The following is a 22,903-nucleotide window of genomic DNA, read 5'->3' as shown; positions in this document are numbered from 1 at the left end:
GGAAAGAGATAACCATGACTCTTGTCCCTAAAGAGCAGAAAACCTGTGGCAAACTATGTAGTACTTCATTTTATCCATTCATTTCCTTAACCAATCCTGAAGTTTAGAAAAATGTTCTTCAAAAATATTATGAACTGAAATGTACTCCAAACGCTAGTATAATTACCAACTTCAAGATGACAATATTAGTTTGACTGTAATTATCATTAGGCAAAAATAAACCCTGATTTAGTCTATCAAGTGCTCAAAAAATAGTGCATTAGGCCACCACCACGTATCAGAGTTATCCACATTTTTGTAAAAAACAGATTCCTGTACGCCACCCAATATGCGCTGAATTAGAATCTCTGCGAAAATCACTTGAGAATTTTCTCTTTTAACAATCTCCCTGGGATGAGTCTTATATACAGCATGGTTTCAGCACTGCTTATGTGTGTGTGTGTGATTTTTTTTTTAATCCTGGAGGATTATAGGTACTAATAAAGCCTGCTCCCTTCGTTCTATTACTTTGTTAAAAAGTTAATGGCTCTTGGCTCAGAGAAGGTCAGCGGGTATTGGTGCTGAGGTCCTCTGTGGGATTTTGAGCCGCACTGAAACAGAAACTTGGCATCTGAGGTCCGCCAACAACAAGTAGAGCTGAAATGATGAAGTGAGTTATGGGAACAGCACTAGTCCCTGCCCAAACTTTGTGAAAGCTTTCAGGATGAAATGGAGAAATGGAAACTTTCCTCTTTGAAACACAAAAGACAAATGTGGACTGAAGGCAATTTTGGCAACTCAACTTCACACTGAATGAAGTGAAGACAGTATGAGTTTTCCAATAAAAAATAAAAAAGCTATTTTCCAATTGACCTAAGATGATTGAAAGTGGAAAATATTTGCTATTTGGGTTATTAGTTTGAAAGCAAGTGCCCCAGGAAATATTTTGCAATTTAACTTAAATGGTAAGAATGTACATTTTCTTGGACTTCATTAAAGAACGTGTCTCCCTTTGCCTTTCTGTTAGGTTGAACCATATGACATTGCCAACATTTGACCATCTCTGATGTACGAACGAACACAGCCCTTTCATACAGTTGCACTAACAGCTCCACTGATACCTACCCAATTCTAGCCGCATTAGCACTCATCTGGGCTAAGAAATAGCCTCCAAAAAGAAGCCCTGCGCCTCATCACTCTCCCCCTTTTTCTTCCCTTTTTTTCCCTTTTTAAGTTTGCAATTGTGGTAAAAGACACATAACATAAAAATGTACCATCTTAACCATTTTTAGGTGGCATTAAGGATATTCATGTAGTTACACGGCCATCACCACCATCCATATCCAGGACTCTTTTCATCCTGCAAAAGTGAAACTCCATACCCATTACATAGTAACTCCTCCAGCCCCTGCAAAACGCTATTCTTTCTGTCTCTATGAATCTGACAATGCTAGGCACCTCATATAAGTGGAATCATATAGCTTTTATCCTTCTGTGACTGGCTTATTTCATTTAGCATTGTGTCCTCAGAGCTCATTTGTGTTGCAGTGTCAGAATTTTCTTCCGTTCTAAGGCTGAATAGTATTCCATTATACATATAATTCCTCCCTTTGATCCACTCTACGCTCTTTGAAAATAAGCTTCCTACAGCATCATTCTGCTCCCAGCTTCTCATTTCCTGGATTCAACGGTCACAATACTATAACCCTTACCCAATATCATCAATTAACTACATAAAACCCACTATTATCCAGCCCCTCCCCCAAACTTTATTACATTCTCTAAAAACATACTTATTTCCCCCTATTTTATTGTATTTCACACTGCCTGAAGTGCCTATTTCTCTTCTCCCTCTTTATTTTATATTATTTTTTTTAGAGAAAGAGAAAGCATGAGCAATGGAAGGGCAGAGAGGGAGAGAGAGAGGGAGAGAATCCCAAGCAGGCTCCACACTCAGCATGGATCCCCATGCAGGACTAGTTCCCGCAACCCTGGGATCATGACCTGAGCTGAAATCAAGAGTCAGACACTCAACTGACTGAGCCACCCAGGCACCTTCTCCTCTACCCTCTAACCATCTCCTCACATGACCCCGCCAACCTACTCCTCGCCCACCCCACTCCTCTCCTCCCTTCCCATAACCATCCCTCACTCGGCTTGCTTCACCCACTCTTCTTGGGACACACTTCCACTCTTCTTGCCTTAACTTTATCCATAGGCTGATGGTACCAAATCTCTTTCTCCAGCTTGTATGTCTATTGTGGACTTTGCCCCATATTTGCAACTTCCTGATGGAGTTCTTCGCCTGGATAATCCATTGGCACTTCCAACTCAACAATACTAAAGTTGAACTCATTGTCTAACCCAAAGCCTGATTTTTGTTTATTTAATGGCATCACCATCCATCTACTCTGTCTCCCACATCAGGAACCAAGGAGCCAAATCAGACTTCCCCCAGTGCTGACTCCCCACAGCCAGAGGAAAGCCCACTAACTTCACCATCTACATTTTACTCAAGCTTCTCTTCTCCCTCCATCCATTCTTCTACTATCCTAGTTCAAACCCTCCTCACCCTCTCTATGCAACACTGCAACAATTTTTAACTGTCCTCCCATTTTGTTCCCTTCTACACCATGCCCCATACCACTGCAACAACCTAGAATGGCCATGGTCCCCTGACATTGGGTAGTTTCCTGCCTCCTGAGCCTTTATTCACTTTGCCCCATCTTTTGAGCACCCACCTACCCCCATCACCCCACCCATATCTCTTAATTGCTACACTCAGCTCAAGAAGGCATTCTTCACCTCTGTGAACCTATGTGTTACTAGGAAGCAGTATGCTATGGTGGTTAAGAGCCTGGAAAATCCTTATATGGATTTGAATTCCATATCTTCAACTTTCAAACTTTGGGACCTCTCCAGTTTATTTAACTTCTCTGAGTGCTGGTTTTCTCATCTCAGAAATGAGGACAGCAATACCCACCTCATAAAGTTACTGAGAGAAATAAATGGGGAAATGTGTAAAGTTTCCAAAAGTATCCAATGAATTATTTTCATTATCTCACTAGAGCCTGTGCATATCTCTATCTTTGCACACATAGGATTCTGATGATTTATGTATGTGCCTGGCTTCTCCAATAAACTGAATTCATCTTGTTCATCTTTGTAACCCCAGACAAGGTACTTGGTAAATATCTCTTGAAGAAATGAATGCAAGAATGAATCCCATACACCTATCCCTATGTTCACACAGCACTATGCCTTTCCCTTAAGGTACATTCTGACTTAGAACAATGTGAAAATATGTCGTAACTTTTCTGTTAGATTCAAAGTTACCTGAGGGTGAAACCAGGTCTTGCTCAATAAATGCACATCTAATTGAATTTCAAGCTTTCAAATGTTGATTCTTTTTAATAAGATAATGGTTTAAAACAGTGGGCTCCATTACTACAATAGAGAAACAAATAAATACACTAAAAAGCTGTTATTTCATTCATCATCAGCCCCTTTTTTTCCATTAGCTCTACTCCCTGACCAGGCTGAACTTTGATCTTCTCAGATAGGGCACTCTTTTCCCTGCCTTGAAGCCTCTCTGAAGGCAGCTCCCTGTTCCTGCACACTAGGGACCAATCTAATATCTCATCAGTCTTCAGAAAAGACTTTCCTGACCCCCAAGCCAGGTTCAGTGACTTGCAGTTACTTTTCCAAAGTACATGTTCCCACTGGAAAATGAGAAGATTCTTTGTGTTCAGGTAAGTCTCTGTCACATTTCTAACTTTTTATTCATCACCAAGTATATAGTCAACACTCAGCAAACTCATGCTGACCAACTGAATGGACAAAGCTCTGGGTTTTGGTCTTTCTCCATCATAAGACATTGGCAAATGCTAGACTGAAAAGGATTACACAGAAGTTACTTTATGACTAAATTCTTAAAGACTGCATCCAGAAGGCAGAAGTCTGTTCTATAACAGAAAAGACTGGGGAGAATTAAAAGGTGACCACTGTGTTGACCAAAAGTGGGGTTTCAGAATGATAGAAGCCAGGTATGTACTTGGCTTTCTGAGACTAGGTAGATATGATTACATGATGGGGAAGAAGGCTGCAGTAGTTGTCAGGAGGCTTGATCTGCAGTGTCTGTGGCAATGGTTAATAGATCATTTGTATCAAGAGGTGAAATATCTGGTCAGCTGACCCTGAAGTTGCTCAATTTGTGTAATAAAAAAAATTATTTTTTTAATGTTTATTAATTTTTGATAGAGACAGACAGAGAGCAAGTGGGGGAGAGGCAGAGAGAGAGAGGCAGACGCAGAATCTGAAGCAGGCTCTAGGCTCTGAGCTGTTGGCTCAGAACCCACGAACCATGAGATCATGACCTGAGCCAAATTTGGACGCTCAACTGATTGAACCACCCAAGTGTCCTCCCCCCAAATGTTTTAAGTGTACTTTATTTTTTTAGTCTATTTACTTATTTTGACAGAGAGAGAGAGAGAGAGAGAATGAGTGGGGGAGGGTCAGAGAGAGAGGGAAAGAGAGAGGGAGAAAGAGAATGGCAAGCAGACTATCTGCTATCAGCACAGAGTCCCATGTGGGGCTCAATCTCATGAACTGAGACATCATAACCTGAGCCAAAATGAAGAGTCAGACACATTTAACTGGCTGAGCCACCTAGATGCCCCATAATCAAAAAATTTGAGAGCAAAAGAACACATGGTGAATATAGCCTCCATGGAAAATCATAGACGCTCACATATTTTCTAGACCTATGTTGGTTTATAGACAGAGCCCCTTGGTTGAAAAGAAGATCATATTTCCTTGAGGAAGGACCTTGCAAAACTACTGCAAGAATATATGGTAGACATTCATCAATCTTTCGAAAAGGACTTGCCATCATACATTAGAGTAACTGTGCATTGAGGCAATACCCAAACTTTTCTAGGTCTGTAAGACACAGAGCCTGAACTGACATTGACACCTTTGGATGCAAAGCACCATTGTGATCCTCCAGTTAGAGTGGAAGCATATGTGGTCCTGATGGTAAATAAAATTCCAATATATGTCTGTTTTTTAGTGAGTCCAGTGGATTCACAAACCGATGCTGTGTTTATTTCCTCTGTCTCTGAGTTTGTAATCGGGATAGATATATTTAGAAATGGCATAATTCTCACCTTGGTCCACTTAGCTGTGGAATAAGAGCCATGATGACAGAAAAAGACAAGCAGAATCCCCTGAAACTGCTTCTAGCCCTGGCCAAGAGGCTAAATCAGAAGCAATACCACATCCTGATGGTAGTTTTCGATTAGTCTTCAAAGACTTAAAGGATGCAGGGGTGATACTCTTCATCACATCTCTATTCAAGGGCTACTGTAATCTGAACCAAGTGATGGCTGGCCATACTTGGTATCTTCGTGGCAACAAAATAACACAGTTTCTGACATCTAGCTTGTGGATTTTGATCTAGTGAAAGCATTCTTCTTAGTCAAAAGAAAAGAACAAACAGAGATCCCCTTTATACAGAAGAGATAGAATATTCACTGTCTTGCTCCACGGCTATGTTAATTCTGTTGCCTTTTGTTACAATATGGTCCATAGGGACCTTGACCATCTTGACATCCCTCAAATTATTACATTCACTCCCTAAAGTGATAACATCAGGTTAATTTGCCCTATAAAACTGGAAATGACAAGTTCCCTGATGTTCTGGGAAGATACAGGTGTGCAACAGAGTGGGAGTTAAACCCCATGAAAATTTAGGATTCTGCTGTATCAGCAAAGATTTTAAGGGCATGGAAGTCTGGAAGAGGTGGGGCATTCCCTACATTATGGAAAATGACAGAGTCTTCATTCTTGGGGGCCCTCTTAGGATTTTGGAGGTAGCCAATACTGTGGTTGGGAATACTTGTCTCACTCATGTTGGGAGCCACCCAGAAGATTGCCAGTTCAGCTGGGGCTCAGATCAAGAGAGGACTCTGAAGCAAGCCCAGGCTGGGGTACCAGCTTATCTGCCCCTTGGCCATATGACCGAGCATGTCTGATGATACCAAATGTTTTTATGGTAGATAAAGATGCTGTGTGGAATTACTGACAAGTCCCAACAGGAGAGCTGCAACACATACCTCTTGGGTTCTGAAGCAAAGACATGCCTTCGGCAGTATGAGTAGTCTCTACTTGCAAAATAGTTATTGGCACCTAGCAGAAACTCGACTTGTCCATGGGACACCAAGTGCCTCTGTAACTGGAGCTTCCTGTTAAGAATGGAGTATTATCAGATCCACACACTTATAAGGGCAGATGTGAACAGTAGCAATCCATTATACAAGAGAAGTGTTATATTTAGAATCAGGGCTGGCAGTTCTTGAAGTTATGAGTAAATCACAGAAGCAGGTGATGAATAAGTGGCCCATATTCCCATGTCACCTGCCTCTATTGCATGGATGTTTCTTCATCAGCTCACACGCCTATGGTCTGAAGGTGTGTTCTCTCTGATCAACTGAGGAAGGAGAAAATAACCTAGGCCTGAATCACAGATGGGTTAGTGTGATATGTGGTTTTAGACAAAAATATACTACGGCTCCACTCCAGCCCCTCAGGGGTGGTTCTAAAGGACAGTGGTAAAGGGAATTTCTCACAGATGGCAAAGCTGCAAGAAAATACACTTGTCCATTCACTTTACACGAAGGAGTAGCCTGAGAGGTAGATATGCAAAGGTCCCTGGGTAGAAACCAATGGCTTGGCTTTGTTCAAAGAAAAGCCTATAAACAAATGAGATTGAAAGACTGAGGAAAATGAGATCTGTGGAGGAGGTATGTGGATGGAGGGACTTATGGGAACAGGCAAAAACAGTGCAAGCAGATCTTTGTGTCTCAGGATTATCCACCCCAGGGGAGGTTCTCAGCAGTCACATGAGCAGGATGGCTGTCAGTTTGCCTCTTGGCCCTCCTTCCTCGGTGCTGATACAGTGGGCCCACTAGCAGAAGGTTGATGATAGCAGGGATGAAGGCAATGCATGAGTCTGACAGCATGACTCCCCGTTTCCAAAACAGATCTAGCTACTTCTACTACTGAATGTCCCGTATGCTTGCAGCAGAGACTAGACAGCTACTTGGCATCAGATGATTGTGCCGGGCCTCTTCCACTACGGAGGGAACAGCAGTTTGTCCTACTGTAATCTACATCTGTTCCAAATGTTGGTTTGCTTTTAGCACCGTCATCAACACCACCATCCAGGACACTCAAAAAGACTGATCTAGCAACATGTGTCTCACTAAACATTGCTTCCAATCAAGGGACTCATTTTATGGCAAGTGAGATATGGCAATGTGTACACAACCATGGAATCCACTAGATTGACTATGTATCGTTTTGCCCAGAAATCATCAGCAGAAGATGGAATGGCCTGTTAGAGACTCAACTAAAGCACCAGCTTGAGGGTTGAGGCACTGACCTTCAGGATATACCATATACACTGAATGACAGTGCTGTGTCCCAATAACAGGAACACGAGGCTCTTGAATACAATAGTGGAAGAAGGACCCTTCCCTCTCTTCATTACTCACAGAGAATGACCTGCAGAATTTGTGCTTCTCAACCCTGGAAATTTAGACTCTGCTGGCTTCAATTTCCAGGTTCCTGGGTGCGGGGGGGGAAATTTTCAGCTAGGAAAAACAATAAATTCCCATTAGCTTTCTGAACACTTTGAACTCATCATGCCATTGGGGGAAAAGGCAAAGAAAAAAGGCACTATACTGGCAAGGGGTTTTGACTCTGATCTCCATAAGAAACGAGACGTGCTACAAGGGCAGAGAGATACTATAAGGGCAGAGAGAAGGAAGTCTAGAACTCAATGGAGTCCTTGAATGTCTCTTGGTGCTTTCATTCTAAGTGAGAATAGCAAATTAGCAGTTGCAGCAACCACAGTCCAATGAGCATAAAGCAGCTAAATGTTTCAGATCCCTGAAGAATGATGATCTAGGTCATAACACCAGACAAGCAATCCAAATGAGCACAAGTGCCAGCTGAGGGCAAGGAAATTTCGAATGGGTGACGGAGGTAGCAGGTGGTGAATATCTATTATAATCTTGAGGGAAGCTGCAGCAAAGGGGAAAATTCTTATTTTAGTCTGTTAGAAATTTTGGTTTTGAAGGAAACTCTGTTCTCCACTGGATTTATAACTTTCCACTTGGGAAGAAAGTGAGGGTAACTTTATTTTCACAAAAGTGGAGGCTCATATTACAGTGTGGGAGGATATAATGCTGGCAGAAGTGGGTCTGTGTGGCTCAAGGGGTGGACGTATCAGAAACCTTACAGACACCACTTTAGATTTTCTCTGCCTTACCTGCCTTCTATTTCAGCTGCCATGGAAACAACCAGCCTTGCATGGGCTCCAACTAACTTCACATAAGCTCAAGCGGACAGGATCTTCCTTTATGAATGCTCTTATGGTCTCTTGTGTCTTTCCCCAAGATTTCCCTGTTAACACTTTATGGGAGCTTTAACATCCTATTGGGTGAACTTCTGACCAATGAAGAACAGGAACTGACAGATAAATTCTTCTCTTTCTTGAGATACTGGGGTTTTTTTCAGACGCTGTGATAGTCTCTCAGTACCAGGCTATTAACCACCCTTAATGGGAGTAAGTTAGGTGATGAATTCTTAAATCTGCTCTCTCTCTCTCCTTGTCTGCCTCACTATTCTTATCTTTCACTCTTGCTCCCCAGGACAGATCCCCTGGACTTTATCAGTCAGAGTTTGATCACAAAAAAAGAACCACTGAGAGTGGAATGGAAAGAGGGATTTTTAAAATAGGGATTTCACTTTATACAACTGTGTGAAACTATTAGAGTTTATGGATGTCTGTTATTTATGTGTGTGGAGCTAGATAGGGCAAACATTTGGGAAAGATAACTGCACATGAAGTGGGTGAAAATAGGACCATCTGGAACATATTGGGGTGAGCTGTAACCCAGGACAACGTGTACCTGTGGCAGTCTCTTGCCACCTGGAAGTCTCCAACTTCCTTGATGCAGATGGTCTATAGGAGTCACAAATCAGATACGTGGAAGGTGAAAATCTGATAGAGGCAGCAGGAGAGGCTAGCCTGACTTATAAACAAAGGGCTTAATGGGCTTATGGAAAAAGGGGCCATGGTGGCAGAAACGGAGGTTATATGGTATATATCGTCTCAGAAACATGTGCATCCCTTCATCACAGATCTAGCTACACCCACCAAGTACCAAACAATAGAAAACACTGCAAACAGTAGAAAACACTATCCTACTCCACTCCCAACTGACTCTTGATGCTAATATGACACCATATCAGTCCCCAGCAGCATCAGCCAGCCACCTAATGACAGATCGATTACATAGGATCACTCCCATTATGGAAGGAGCAGTGATCTCATTACTACTTCCAGTCAGTCATCTGCCATTGAACTTTCTCAGCTGTGGCTAACTTTATATTCCTCTCACCCTGATCCAACACCCTATGATCCATTCCCACCCATGTTCCCCAAAATGTCTAGAGTTACAAATTGAAAAATATTTTCTCAGATAAGGGCTGCATGTACTGACAGAGCAATGTCAGCAGAACTTAAGGATTCAAGATCCCAACTTTATGAGAATATGCCCATATTTTTCCATTCCAAATTTTAGAATGCCTCTGTTTTCCTATCAATATTTTATGTAACCTGAGATCCAGTGAAATTGAAAATTCATTTTATTTTATAACACAACTACCTACAAGGTTAGAATTTGGGTTTGATTTCAGAAATCTCAGCCCTGCATGTACAGAATATAAGGATTTGGAGGATGGTGGGCATTCATAGAGACTTTCAGGTCCCTTATATAGATCTTGTATTGAAAATTTAAAGTGCTGCATTCATAACTTTCTTTTCTCAAGCCCTCTGGCATGCTTAGAAGCAACAAACCAATACTATTATACTCCATATTGGTGGGAAAAAAATCCCACTAATATGGTAGCAAATACTTGATCACCTAAAGCCATACCTTCTATGACCATTTTATTGCAGATGAAAACTGAATTAAATGCTTACCACTTAATGTGATGAACTACCAATGTTCTTCTTATCACGGTAAACAGTGTCATTAATGCTTTTAAATCTAATTGATTAAGAAGACCAATTTCAGGTCAGCCAGAATCAATTTAGAAAACCCATCCTTAAGGTTCTGTTTTCGTTTCTCAGTACCAAATTTAGTATCTGTCAGAGTATGATCAACAAGAAGACCATAAGGAGTGATATATAACACAATAAGAGATTTATTGTAGGGATTCAAGCCTTCAATTTTGCTGATGCAAGTGACCTCATGAGAAGCTGAGAACCTTCATCACGGAGCGAAATCTACAGTTGGCTCAGGAATTAGAGAAGCTGAAAGAAGCAATCGTAGATGTCTAGTCTGTTTTCTTACCTATAATTCAAACCAAACTAAAATAATTCTATGAAAGGTAACAGCAGTCTATCTTTCATTTTTTATAGGAATATTTGAAAACCTTTTCATATTCCCTAAAATTGCAAGCTAAAATTTAATTTAAGATGCTCTTCCAATAAGTGAACCATCCATTTTTTTCTGAATAATTAATGGCACAAACTCAGAGAAAATAAAGCGAAATTTTCTTAAGTGTAATTTATATTATTCTAGCTCTGTTGGTGCCAATTTATTTTTTATATTTTCCCATTATGTTTAATTTGATTTTAAAATATTTATTTATCTCCCCCCTTTGTACATGCAAACTCTGTAGAAGATAAGCATATGAATAAGATTCTGTACCAAAGATCATATAATTTAGAAGAGAAAATGCAAATTTTTAAAACTCAGAATATGATAAATTTAACACAATAACATTAAAGAACTTTTTATGATAATTTGAAGGAATGAGAAATCACATCCACAAGTGGAGAAACTCAGGAATAAAATATTAAAGGAGTGGCATTCAAGCTGAATATTAAAGCTTGAAATGGGTTCCTACTAGAGTAGGGGAATAGGAAAAGAAAATCTTTCAAGGAAAAGAGCAAACGATATAGGCAATGATGTGTTTAAAAGAAAGCACAGGGAAGGGGCACCTGGGTGGCTCAGTCGGTTAAGCGTCCGACTTTGGCTCAGGTCATGATCTCACGGCTCGTGAGGTCGAGCCCCTCATCGGGCTCTGTGCTGACAGCTCAGAGCCTCGAGCCTGCTTCAGATTCTGTGCCTCCCTCTCTCTCTCTGCCTCTCCCCTGCTTGTGTTCTGTCTCTCTCTCTCTCTCTCTCAGAAATAAATAAAAACATTGAAAGAAAGAAAGAAAGAAAGAAAGAAAGAAAGAAAGAAAGAAAGAAAGAAAAAAGAAAGAACAGGGTGGTCTCTGATCACAGACAGTAGTCCAGTTGAGCTGCTGTGTGAGTGGGATCTAGGGGAGAGGGAAGGTAGGTTGAGGGAACTATTGCTGGGTTTAGGAGTTGGTGCTTTATTTAGCGGTCCATAGAGAGGCACTGGGAGTTTCTGAATAAGAGAATGACAAGTTCAAAGCAATGTTCCAGGAAGATTACTTTGGCAGTTGTATGTAGAGAGGGAGGACCGCAATGAATTAGAAAGAACCCCAGACTGGGAATTGGGGGACCTGGCCAAACCTAACCTCTTTCTAATTTAAGGCAAGTCATTTCCTCCAGTGAGCCTCAGTTTTCTTCTATGGAAAATCAGAAGGGGAATTTAGTTATCTCTAAATTTCCTTGCAGCTCCAAAATGTTTAAAAAAAAAAAAAAAGGCCAAAAGTTAAGAGGCTTTGCAAAAATGAAACCTTCAAATAAGTGACTTTTACACCGATGGTTTACTTTATTAGAGAGAAATTAAAGATGTGATTAAAAGAAAACATTCCTTTCTGATATTCTATAATCATAGGGAATGTCTTTATCAAAGAACAATCCAAATGATTTGATCTCATGCTAGCTCCATAAAAAAGTTTGCAAGCAGTTTTAATAGCAAGAATGTCCCCTTTATCTATATACTTTCTTAAACAATTATTAAGAACTTGCTGGAGTTACAAAATAAAAAGAGCCAGAATGGTAGGTGAGCAAGCCCATCTGGGAAAGAGAACCTGAGACAGGTCTCTAATCTCTAGGGAACAGCGCAAAAGCTGTCAGAGTGCCCTGTGCCCTCTGCCCGCCGCAGCAACAAGGAAAAGCACTGAGCAGGCAGCTGACCTAAAGGGATCCACAGGGGTGAGGACAAATCCCGGCATGTGGACCCAAAGAGGGACACTATGATGTAATAACATTTATCTCAGAAGATGCCAGAATGACAGGTATCAGCAACCAGAAATGGTAGAGCTATAGAGAACTCAGAGGTGGCCACACCAGCCAGAGGAAGTCTCTGGAGCAGGCACTTCCTTCTAGAGGCGGTGATGCTGTTTCTGCTGCCCAGAACCTAAAGGTCAACTTGGAAAGAAAGGTAGGAAAGCATGAACCCTAAAACTGGCAAAGACTTCTTATAAGAAACTCGGGGCGCCTGGGTGGCGCAGTCGGTTAAGCGTCCGACTTCAGCCAGGTCACGATCTCGCGGTCCGTGAGTTCGAGCCCCGCGTCAGGCTCTGGGCTGATGGCTCAGAGCCTGGAGCCTGTTTCCGATTCTGTGTCTCCCTCTCTCTCTGCCCCTCCCCCGTTCATGGTCTGTCTCTCTCTGTCCCAAAAATAAATAAACGTTGAAGAAACTGAGAAAACCCAGAATGACTGAGTTTCCTCACAATCAGTGAATAAGTCATTAAGTTATGTTACAGAAAACCAAATAAAGTGTGACTTGTACACACCTGGGTGTGTGGCCTGTAAGAATCTGACCAAGTTCACTAAAGGGTGAAATGAAGGATGAAGAACTTAGATAATATAGACCACTCTTTTAAGAATTTTGGTTATAGAAGGGAAAATGTAGGCTGGTAGACCTATAGGGTTTGTATTATTTTAGGATGAGAGAGACAAGTGTATATATATGGAAGAAGTTAAGCCAGCAAAAATGATTAGGTTGAAGACATAGGAGAAAAATGAAGGATTAATGGAAGAAGGTTTATGAAGAGGCAGAAGATTAAGATCCAAAGGACAAATTGGGAAAGTGAGCTTTGATTGGCATATAAATCTTTTATAGATCAAAAAAAAAAGGAGAAATGTTGAATCCAGAGAATTGGTAGTGAAAAAGAGATGACCTATATTTAGATTGCTAACTTTAAATTATTACTATCAAAAATTAAGGAAAGATCAACACTACTGATCCCACAGATGCTTAAAGGATAACAAAAAATACGACAAACACCTTGGTGCCTCAAAACTTGATAACTTAGACCAGTTATCAAATAGACCAGTTTTTTTAAAGGACACAAACTACCAAAACTTACACATGGAGAAATAGATATCCTGAATAGCCCTATATCTATTAAAGCAATTGAATCAGTAATCAATAATCTTTCAAGAAGAAAGCATCAGGCCCAGATGATTTTGCTGATGAATTCTATCAAAGATTTAAGGAAGAAATGACACAATTCTCCATGATCTCTTCCAGAAAGCAGAAGGAAAGCTTCCAAACTCATTCTATGAGGTGGTATTACCAAAAGCAGCTAAAAACATCAAAAGAAAGAAAAACTGCAGGCCAATATTTCTCATAAACATAGATGTAATAAAAGTCCTCACAAAAATTGATGATATTCAAAACTATAAAATAAGTTTCAATAAATTTTAAGAGATTAAAACAAGAGCATGTTCCCTGACCACAAAGAAAACAAATTGGAAATCAGTAACAATAAGATATCTAAGGAAGTCCATATGTTTAGAAATTAAGAGGTAATGCTTAGATTCCTCCTTAAATGATTTTATCAGAATATATAAAATGTCCAAAGTTGATGACACGAAATGCCACTTAAAGAGCTAGAAAAAGAGCAAAGTTAATCCAAAAGAAATTGAAGGAAAGAAATCAGTAAGACAAGAGCAGAAATCAATAAAGTGAAAGACAAACAATAGAGAAAACAACCAAAACTTTGGCCTTTGAAAAGATCAACAACAAATTGATAAATCTTTTGTTAGACTGAACAATAAAAAGAGAGAAAGCACAAATTACCCCCATTAAGAATAAAAGATCCTATCAGTATACGTAAGGGATGATAGGAGAATATTATGAACAACTTTATGCCAAAAAATGTGACAGCTTAGATAAAATAGATAAATTACTTTAAAAGTAGGGGCACCTGGGCGGCTCAGTAGGTTAAGTGGCTGACTTTGGCTCAGGTCATGATCTTGCAATTCATGGATTCAAGCCTCACATCAGGCTCTGTGGTGACAGCTCAAAGCCTGGAACCTGTTTTGGATTATGTGTCTCCCTTTCTGCCCAACCTCTGCTTACACTCTGTGTCAGTCTCTCTCAAAAATAAATAAACATTAAAAAAAAAATTTTACGTACAACTTACCAAAACAGATATAAGATGAAACAGAAAATCTAATCATATATTTATTGAAGGAAATAGAATTTATAATTAAAAAAAAAATTCTCCACCAAGGAAATTCAAGGCGTAAGTGGTTTTACTGGTAGATTCAATTAGCATTTTAGGAAAAAATAATTTCTACTCTTACATAAAATCTTTCAGAAAATAAAGGAGGAGGAACACATTTCAGCTTGTTTTACAAGACTAACAATTCTGAATCTAATATTATATAAAATGGATACTACATGTGAACAAGTAAGGTTTAAGCAAGGAATGTAATGTTGGTTTAACATTCAAAACTCAATTAATGTAATTCAAAATATTAATAAAATAAAAGAGGTAAACCATATGATCATTTTAATCAATGCAGAAAAAATATTTGATAAAATTCAACACTTGTGTGATTTTTTTTTTAATTCTCAGAAAACTAGAAATTGAAGCTAACTATCACAGACTGATATCAAATGCTTTTCTCCAAAGATGGAGAACAGGTACAGATGCTCATTCTCATCACTTCTATTTAACATTGCACTGGAGTTCCTAGCTATTGCGATAAAACAAGAAAAAGAAATAAAAGGCTTAACTATTACAAAGAAAATAAAAATTGTCTCTCTTTGCAGATGACATGATAATATATGTAGAAAATCCCAAGGTATTTGCAAAACAACTACTAGAATTAGTATGTAAATTTAATATTGCAAGTTACAAAGTTAATATATAAAAATCAGTTGCATGTTTTAATATTAGCAGCAAACAACTAGAAAAATGAAATTTTTAAAATTCCATTTACAACTGTATCAAACCCTGAAACTCTAAAGAATAAATTTAACAAAAATGTGCAAAATTTTTATACTGAGAACTATAATATTCAGCTGAAAAAAGAAATAAAGACTTAAATATAGGCTTATAAATTGGAGGGTTCAATATCATTAATAGGTTAATTCTTCCTGGGTTGATCTATAGATTCAGCCCAATTCCACTCAAAATCCCAATGGGTTTTCTGTAAAAATAAAAAAGCTGTTTCTTAAATGTATGTGAAAATGCAAAGGACCTAAACTATCCAAAAGAATGAAGTTAAAGGAAATATACTCTCTGATTTGAAGACTTACAACAAAGCTACAGTAATCAAGACAATGAAGTTGTGGTGTAAGATTTGATAAATATAACAATAAAACACAAGGAAATAGACGCACTCCTATATGAACTTTTGATTATAAACAATTCAGCAAAACAATCCAGTGGGAAAATTCTTTTCAACAAATGCTGCTAAAGCAACTAGATATCCACATAGAAAGAAATTAACCTTGGCCTCTACCTCAAAGTATGTACAGAAATTAATTTGAGATGGATCATAAACTTAGACATAAAAGCTAAAACCATAAAACACTTAATACACGTATAGGAGAATATCCTTTTGACTCGAGGCAAAAGTTTCTCAGATTTCATAGAAAGCAAATAGCTACAAAAGAAAAAAATAAATAAAGTAGATTTCATGATTTTTAAAATTCTTCTCATCCAAAGACACTGGTAAGAAAAAACTTTAAACCAGGAATTGGAAGAAAATATTTACAGAACATCTATCTGACAAATGATTGGTATTCAGGAAAGATAAAGAACTCTCACTATCTTTATTAATAATACAAAGACAAGCTAACCAATTAAAAATGGCCAAAAGGTGCTCAATATCACTACTTATCAGAGAATAAGAAAACCACAATAAGAAATCACTACAAGTCTGAGTTCAGCAAGGTGGGGAGGCATAAGCCTTCCACAAAGAGGGTACCAGATACTAGTATACAGCAATTCAGTCTACCTCCAGAATAATCCCCCTTAAAGTGAGAGCTATAATTACTACATCTTTCAAATCCCAGTTTGATTGGGACAATCCTAAATACCAAGAAAAACAAAACACTTGTGTTTTCGTATTTATAGTATTCCTTACTAGTTGTTTCCTTTTGTTTGATATCCATGTTCCTTTCAAGGTCCTTAAAGAAAAATATTATAATTTTTGTATAATAAATATTTATCCCAGAGTCTGAAATATAACATAGGAATCATTGAAGATTTGAAGAGTGAATGAATGAATGAACAAATGAATGAAATCATAAACAGCCTAAGTTGATTTTTTTGACTATGACTTTTTATAGTAAAACTAAAGATTGCTATCAATGATCTTTAGATCATCTTACATTTAAAATAATTATACTCCTAAAAGCTAAAAACACATTTTTAAATATTTTAAAATCTGAGGTCATTTTTCTGGCAAATAAATTTTTAAGTTGAACTTAGTTTTAGATCGATGAAATACTATCATTGAGAAAAATTTTGAAAATTTCTTTTTGGTTTTTTGGGGGGCTTTTTTGAGGGGGGCACAAATGAGTGAGGATGGAGAGAGAGAAGGAGAATCCCATGAGGGACAGAGAGAGGAAGAGAGAGAGAGAGAGAGGCAGGGCTCACCCGATGCAGGGGGTTGTGCTCACGAACTGTGGGATCTGACTTGAGCCCAAGTCAGATGCTTAACTGCCTGAGCTACCCAAGAGCCCCTGAAAATGTTTTATTATAAATAACCTGAGGAAGAAATGCCTGTCCTGAGCTATCTATTCCTGGCATTTTTAACAGGTACATAGGGGGTACAAATTTTATACAATTTTTATAAAAATACATTAAGACTGTAAATTTTTGGCACCATGAACCTGAAATAACTGTAATCATCTTTACAGAAAATGACAAAAGAAAATTTAATCTTTTGTGAGGTGGCTTTTAATTTTCCTGGATGATGGCTACAAGATTTTAAAGTTCAGGATAAACTGAGTTGCCAAATCTGGTTACCTACTGTATTAGTGGTAGTAGTAACGATCGTAGGAGTATTTTTATAATGCTTGTGACTATAGTTACCCTCAAGTCCTTTGTAAATACAAATGAAAGCATTTAAATGTAGGCCTATTTTATGGTAAACAGCTATTAAAATGCTGACATTTCAAAATAAAAAAGAATGAAAATTCACCATTACCTACTGCACATTGCCACATAGGTTTAATAAAGGCCTTTCTATCTCTATGCTAGAAAAGCCCATGAGAAGTCCTCTCTCTGTCTCTGTCTCTCTCTCTCTCTTTTCCCTCTCATTCAGTGGTTCACCCTCTTGTACAACCACTCTTTCCCTAACACAATCCCAAAGTCACTGCTTTATCTGGAGCCACTGCATCTACTTCCCGGGGACTCCTGCAATAGATTTCTAACAACTCCCCTTGGGTCCATCAGTATTGTCCTTTGAGTTACCTTCTTAGAGAACATAAACATCATCCCCTTGACTGGTAGCAGGAGACACAACAAATACAACCTCCACAAATCACACTTTAGAGGAATATTTCCTGACATGAGATCATGAGATTATGCTCATGACAACTGAGTGGGACAAATCAAATTATAAATGAGTATATTCAGTAGGATTTCAATTTTTAAATACTATACACTTTATAATATGTTTATTACTGGAATAATGGCTTTGAAACACAGTAGGATTTTTTTTTTTTTTTTTTTTGCATTTCCGTGCAGTGACCTGTCTGTAGTCAGTTTGAGACTTCAGCTACCTGGTTGGGGCTGGGGTTGGGCATGTAGAATTAGACAAATCTAGCAGAAAGAAGAAATACAAAGACAAAGAGAAATACAAAGATAATATTCAGCTTTTGATTACTGAAATGAATTTTTGAAACAGTGTTGAAAGCCACTCTTTACCAAGAAGAACTAACTTTCCCAAGTTCTTTTAGCTCCCATCCAAGCCCTTAACAAAGGAGAAACCAGATTAGTAACCAGATCATAGAGTTGCTTCAATGTGAACAAAAACTCAGGATATAAGAGAGAGTGGTGGTTCTCTAACTTTTGATCTCAGAACCCCTTCACAACTCTTTACAAATATTTTGGACCCTTATGATTTCTACTGTTTTAACTACTGATAGACATTTGTTTATGTGGATTGTATATATTGATAGTTACCATATGCCGTAGAGCTGAATGTTTGTGGCCCTGCAAAATCTATATGCTAAAGTCCTAATCCCCAACGTGATGGTATTAGAAAGTGGGGCTTTGGGGAGGTAATGAAGGTTAGATTAGGTCGTGAGGGTGGGGCTTTCATGATGGGCTTAATGGTCTTGTAAAAATGAAACAAGACATGAGAACGTTCTCTCTGCCATGTAAGGATACCACGGGAAGATGGCTGTCTACGAGCCAGGAAGAGAGTCCTCCCCAGAATCACCAGAATCTACAGCCACTTTGATCTTGGATCTGCTCCAGAACTGTGAGAAATAAATGTCTGTTGTTTAAGCCATTCAGCCTATGATAACTGTTATTGCAGCCCAAACTAAGACTAATTAGAAATTAAAGCTAAGAAATTTATTTATTTATTAATGCCCCTAAGATAGTAATAAATCTACCACATTACCATAGATTACATATTTTTATGAAAAATCTATTTTTGAATCCCAAAAGAATGAGCAAGAGGAATGGCATTGTTTATATTTTTTCAAATCTATTTAATGTTTGGCTTAATGAAAGGCAGCTGGATTCTTGTATCTACTTCTCCATATAACCTGTTGTGGTACATTGTATTGGTTAAAGTGTAGGGACGGGGGGCGAATCCAGTCTCACACATATAGAACTGGAAAAGAAGAAGTATTTTAATGGCCCTTTAAGGTAATTGTGGATATTCGTTGATATTATGCCAAAGCTCGACAATTAATAGTTCCTTATATGTTACTTACAATATGGAATCTGAAACCACATAAATGAACATTCATTCATACTGTTACATTAGAGTCCACTTCTTTATCTTGCATTCTGAATGGATTTTTAACCCATACACTATTTTAAAACATCATGTATTGATCATTTGGAGATTATTAGTTCACTGAGTTATGTAGATTTTCCATACGTTGACATATTTTATTATACAATGTCACAAATCACATCGGTTACCATCATCACAAATCTCATTCAGAAAAATCTGTAAATATTAGGAAGCTGTCAAGTTCATGGTAGCAGATACAAGTTTACCAGACATCTACTTTTGGGTTGAAAACCCAAATGTTATTATTGGCCACAAATACTTTCAATGAAATGAAATGACTGTCTCACCTCATTTGTTTTTGAGAAAATATCCACCAAAAATTCAAGTTTGACCAATCACAGTTTGTCTGTTTACCACAGTTTAGCACAGTATCATAGTCTATCCATTGTTCTTTCAGGTAAAAATGGTGTTCCATGAGAAAAACTTCTAATTCAGCTCACAATCAAATAATTGCAGACACAGTGTCCCTCAAAACAACTGTCATATTTCAATATGAATCAGTACTTTACTTGTACTTCCTAGTTAGCCCCACAGAGTATTTAAAAGATGTGTAATTAAAAGTTCAGATTGTTTTTTTGCTTTATCAAAGAGTTTCCTAAGTGAGACTAGCAAGTTACTTTTGTTTGGGTTTTTTCCTCTGTGTCTTGGTGTGTGTGTGTGTGTGTGTGTGTGTGTGTGTGTTTACTGCATGGTGCGACAAATACAATGACTTCTAGCAGAGTTCAGAGCTCCTGCCTTGTTTAGTGCTAAGGAGCCAGCAAGTTTTACCTACATTTCTTTTGTATTATCGATGCAAACATCAGAGCGTAAAGGGGAACTAATTTCCCAATATTTTTATGAAAATTATTTTGATCTCAAGGACCCCCTAAAATGTCACAGGGACCCAGAGATCTGTGAGTTACACTTTAAGAACTCCTGACAGAGGAGCTACATCCATCCTTTCTTGCCCAAGAGAACAAGGAGAGAGAGAGGTAAAAGAAGCCAGAAGTAAGTCACCTGGACCTGGAGAGGTCTGAGGAGGGCTGGTGGGACAGGGACCTGGGCAAACCAGGAGGAGGCGATAGGACTCCTGGAAATGCCCTCCTCATAGCAACTCCCAGCGAGACATGAGTGATGGCGAGGTCACGCAGCACTGGAAGATAGGTACATAGGTGAGTCTGAGGGAGCACTTCTGGTTCCCTGTGGCCTGTGCAATGCCTGGAGGAAATCCAGAGGTTTCCATGAACCACTGAGGGGCCACAAAGGTGCTGGGAAGAGACCATTAAGAGATGCAGACTTATTTGTCAAGGACCAGAGACTCCAGCGGTGGCTACCAGTACATCACGTCAAGAGACCAGGGGGAGCAGGGCATCTTGTAGACACCGGTCAGGAGTAGATGAGAGCAGACCCTCTGCCCCAGAGTTCAGGCACCCTGCCGGAAGGCACATCATTTGCTTTATATACTCAATTTTCACCTGGGAGAGAAGGGAAAGGAGAAATCTGCAAGACTCAGCACTGAACTCCAGAGTCTAGTTCATCTGAAAGGAACTCTTTAAACTCGCATTGATAGGAACTTAAACTCTGAAAAGATTGAATATCGAAACAAAAAGTAAATCCTTTTAAGCCTGAGATAGTGTTCATTCGTGAGCAACATTTCCCTACTAGCCATCAGGAAAAGACCTCCTGAGGAGCTATAGAATTGCCTAGAAAGCAGACATTGTTTGAATAAATTTATGTGACAGAAAAGACCCATGTTCAGTGTTACCAGTAGTTATCTCCGGGTGGTGGAATTATGGATGGTTTCTATTATCTTTTCAGGCTAATGTGAATGCCGTTAATTTTTTATAATAAAGAATCATTAGTTTAATAATCAGAAAATATGTGGTCATGTCATATTACCTGAAAGATAATGTTCACATTTCTGAATGTGGAAGGAAAATGCTCTTCCTTCTGACCCTGCTTCAGCTCCTCATCTTCCTCTCCCACCCCCAAACCCCCCACCACAAGGGTCTCTTTGCCACCACTCCCCACCCCTCCCCCCCCCCCCCCCCCAGCCAAGCTTGCTCAGGGGTTTGAAACATTCTAGCAAGATTAGCACACAATCTTACAATGGAGAAACAACCCCTACAGCCAAGGACAAGTCAGGGCTCATACAAATGTTGTACGAGCCCCAATACATCTTTACACGGAAAGGGTACAATCAGCCACTTTCAAAAACTCACTGGATTAGCTAACATGTGAAACAAAACAAATTCCAGCATAATAAAAAACAAAACAAAACAAAGTGTTTAGGAACTTCTTAGAGCTGCCCTGTGTAGTACAATAGCCACTTAGCCACATGTCGCCTATTGAGTACCTGAAACAGAGCAAGTCAAACTGAGAAACTGAATTTCCAATTTTATTTCATTTTAATTAGTTTACAATTAAAAACTGTTCCTCTATTCAGTTCTTTGACATTGTTAAAGTCTATTTGTGAGTCTGTCCTTTCAACCGTAAGTTTTATGGCATCCAAACACCAATCGTGTATTTTAAATGAAAATTTAGCATCCATATGGAGAGAGCCTCTAAGTGTAGAATGCTTAACAAAATTCAGATACTTAATAAAAAAAACTGTTACTAATTTTCATATTGATTTCATACTGAAGTGATAATATTTTTCATATATCGGATTAAATAAAATACAGTATTATAATTAAGTTACCTGTTTGTTTTTACTTTTTTAATGTAGACTCGAGAAAATTTCAATTATATATGTGGCTTGCGTTACATTTCTATTGCACTGTGCTGCCTTCAATCTCGTCGTGGTAGAATTAGACCTAAAATCATTTTATTTGCTGTTCTGAGTATTTCTTCTTTTGACTGTTACTAGAGGCCTACTTAAAATCCTTCCAAATTACAACTGGAAATAGTATTATTCTTTTTCTGGAAGTTGTCTCTCATGACTACTATAATCTCCAAGCTACCTAACCAGGTATCTGTAGTGTGTGAGAGATTAAATACTTAGGAGGAATATGTACTTAAGAGGCGAGTCGTTATGTTACTGCAATGCTGTCACGACTACATCTCTTTAAACCTGAAAGTTCTGTCTGTATTTCAGAGCCAGGCTGGTGAAAAGTGGCTCCAGACATTGGGCTCCAGACATTGGGTACTTGTGTATGAAAACTAACAGTGCTTTTCTATTTGCCATTATGACTCGATCCTCTTTGTCTCAGTTTTGTGGCAAAGGATTGAACAATTAGAATTTCCCAGAGGCCCCTTTTCTTAACTCTTAACAAAGCCCTAACAAGTGCTTCTGTCCCTTATTCACAGTGATGGCTTTTGCCTTTAATGAAAAAGTAAAACTGGGAATAGTTTCCAGAGCTTTCAGAACTTTTTCCATTGAAATGCAAACACTCCTCTGGCACCTCTGAACATTCTGAGAAATTGCTGGGTTCTGGCAATGTTTCCAGAAAACCTGGCATTCTTCTCCTGTTCGTGGCTGCTTTAAGTTCTTCTCTTTCCAAGTGCGTTCCAGTAAAGTCAGTGGTTGACTGTCTCTTGCAGGGCAAACCCCTAACCTGAACACCAAACAGAAGAGTAACTCTTTCATCCCAAATTTGGGATTGTGACCAGTAAACCTCACAACTCTACCTTGACACACCTCCTCTCCAAGCGTG

The sequence above is a fragment of the Felis catus genome, chromosome D3, assembly GCF_018350175.1.
Source record: "Felis catus isolate Fca126 chromosome D3, F.catus_Fca126_mat1.0, whole genome shotgun sequence".
Classification (NCBI taxonomy): Eukaryota; Metazoa; Chordata; class Mammalia; order Carnivora; family Felidae; genus Felis; species Felis catus.
Note: the sequence above shows the minus strand (reverse complement) of the source record.